The sequence below is a fragment of the Nannospalax galili genome, unplaced genomic scaffold (assembly GCF_000622305.1).
Source record: "Nannospalax galili isolate Female #2095 unplaced genomic scaffold, S.galili_v1.0 scaffold717, whole genome shotgun sequence".
Taxonomy (NCBI): domain Eukaryota; kingdom Metazoa; phylum Chordata; class Mammalia; order Rodentia; family Spalacidae; genus Nannospalax; species Nannospalax galili.
This window is the reverse complement of record NW_008339763.1, coordinates 119,430-122,227: the sequence shown is the minus strand read 5'-3', so window position 1 is coordinate 122,227 and position 2,798 is coordinate 119,430. Positions and strand designations below refer to the sequence as shown.

At 44.1% G+C, this 2,798-nt stretch overlaps 1 pseudogene; it reads left to right on the top strand.

Moving 5' to 3' along the window:
* Positions 1-2,559, top strand: part of LOC103735225 — a 10,540-nt pseudogene extending 7,981 nt beyond the window's left edge.
* The last annotated feature ends 239 nt before the right edge of the window (positions 2,560-2,798 follow it).

Here is a 2,798-nt window from a genome sequence, read left to right as displayed (position 1 = left end):
GGGCAGATAGTTGTTGGAGGTTTGCGAGGCAAGGGCCCTGTAGGACACTCCCTAGCAAAATGTCCAGGTTGCTTGCAGTTAAAGCAGGGCTTAGATGGTTGGGTTTTGGTTAAATCCTTAAGTGCAGCTCCTATAGCCAGTCCTAGGGCATGGGAGGTCCCTATTCCTGAGCACAGTTTAATATAATCTGAAAGGGTGCCTTGCCGATGGGGTCCAATTGCTTCTTGGCAGGCAGAATTAGCATTTTCATAAGCCAAATGTTTTACAAAGGCACTATCTTCGGATTCTCCCACTAATCTTTCAGCAGCGTTTGTTAGGCGGCTGATAAACTCAGCGTATGACTCATCTGGGCTCTGGTGGATCTTTGCCAGAGAGGAGGTGGCAGGCTCCTTTGGGGGGAGGTGCCGCCAGGCTTTGAGAGCTGTGTTTTGTATTTGTGCTAAAAGTCCAGGGGGAAAAGCTGCCTGTGCTTCATTGGTGTCATAAGGACTGCGACCGAGAAGCTTGTCTCTGGTCCAAGAGCATGAATTTTTACTTTCATTATTACGTTGTGCTGTTTCTTGGCAATTTTCTACAAACTCTGTACGCCAGAGGACATAGTCTCCACCTGACAAGACAGCTCGAGTTAAAGAAAACCAATCATTTGGTGTGAGCCATCGATCACTAAGATTTTCTAGCATGGCCAGGGTAAAGGGTGCTATAGGGCCATAATCTGTTACTGCTGCTTTTAGGTCTTTTAATTCTTTGAGTTCCAGAGGATTGTACCTCCGAGTAAAGAAGGTAGCTCCTGTTTTTCCTTTAGTTTGTGGTTCCTCATTGTCAATATCAGAGCTAGTAGAATCACTTTCTTCTTGACTAGAGTCAGAAGGAAGTTTAGATGGATCTGGGTCAAACAGTGGTAACAAAGGAGGAGGAGGAGGCGTTTTATTTGTGGGTGTTTTATTTTGAAGAGAGGTTTCATTTTGAGTGCTATCTGCAGCGGCGGCATGGCTCCTTGTAACCGGAAACGCTAGAAGAGGGACTTTGGTCCTTTTTGTTTTAATTTTTGACTTTTGTGGGCGAGAGAGGGAAAGCAATTCAGCATCAAGTGCTCGGATTTCTTTAATTAGCTGAAGGTGCTCTCGTTTTTGTTGGAGGGGGGAGGGGGTTCCTCACAAGTGACTGGTGGAGTATTATCTTTAAGAGCTTTTTCACCAGTTTTAATAATTTCTTGAATATCTGGATCTAAGGGATGGGCTTTAAGGATATCCTGAATTAAATTCCAATAGGAGAAAGTAGTTACAGGGACCTTTTCTGGCCCAAAGGTTTGGTAATAATCTTGTAGCGCTTCCCCTACTCTTTTCCATTTCTTGTGATTAATGGTCCCTTCTAAGGGGAACCAGGGGCATGCCTCATGAATAAAAAGAAAGAACTGCCTGAGATCCTTTTTTGAAACCTTAATTCCTCGCATTCTGAGGGATTCCTTGAGTCCGCCAAGGAACTGCTCCTGTGAGCTTCGCCGGTCAGTATACGTGCTGACACACACCCGAAAGACCTGGTCACCTTGTTTGTAACCGTAGGTCTCCGGTGGACAGCTTAGAAGGAACAATACACCACTCCTCCTACTCAAAGCAGGCTAGTCTTTCTCACAGAAACTGGGGGGGGGGTGCCTGGGACTGCTTAAAAGGACTCAAGTTTTTCTTGTTTGAAAGATGCGTCAGCTTACCTTGTCTTCCCGACCTGACTCGCGGTCGGTTCTTCCGCGGCGATCTCGTGCAGACCCTCTCTCATATGTCAGTACAGCATGGGGAGTCAGGGGTGCCTGGCCAGGCTGTCTGTAGCTGATGTTCCTCTAGGTGGTCTCCCTCAAGCCCAACACATTGGGTGCCAGTTACCCCGGCCCATGGGGCCTCAACATTTAGGGAGGGGGAAGGTGAGGAGAAGGGAAGTGCTGGGCAGACGCTAATTGGTGTTGTTAGGTGGATGCTATAGCTAGGGAGGATTAATTTCTTATCCTAAAGGAACATCTGCTAATGGCTATGGTGAACATTTCTCAGGACTAACATCTGTAGTAGACATTTCTCAAGGCTGAGTTGACCTGGGTCACAAGTTGCTTTTCTACATTCTTTAACTAAGTGCTAACTTATAGAAACTTACAGAAAACCATAAAGCTGTTTTTTCTCAAGGCCATAAAGATGTGCAGGAAACCTTAAAGCTGTTTTTTCTTAAGGCCATAAAGATGTGCAGGAAACCATAAAGCTGCCATAAAGATGTTTTTCTTCTGGCCTTTTGGCTCCCAACAAGACACCAGTAGTCAAGGTGCTTTAGTGTTTCTCTCAAAGGACTACAAGATAGAAAATCAAAATCCTCTGGCCTCTCCTATGAACACTTTGTTAGGCTCTGCTGAAAAATAGAGATACCAGAGAGGTCTAGAAAGGAATGATAGCTGGGGTTCTTTTGATCTGAGGGCTCATATTGTATATCACACTAAAGAAATGGAATCTATTTGGAATTTGCAAAAGCAAGATCCCCAAAAGGATAATCACTTACAATTAAGCCATGGATAGTCCAGATCAATGAAGGACCAGACTGCCTATTAGTAACATTTCTGTAGCATTAGAGCCACTGTTCATGGGGGACACAAGGCTTTTATGCTCCTAGATCTTCAATACAGCAGAGGACCCATAAGTAGACTCACAGGACAATATATACAAATATATATATGTATACATATAGTTATTTTAAAAAGGCAACTGAAAGTAATTAAACTTCTTAAGGAATCATTTATTTCAAGAGACTACACATGGTTATTTAATATC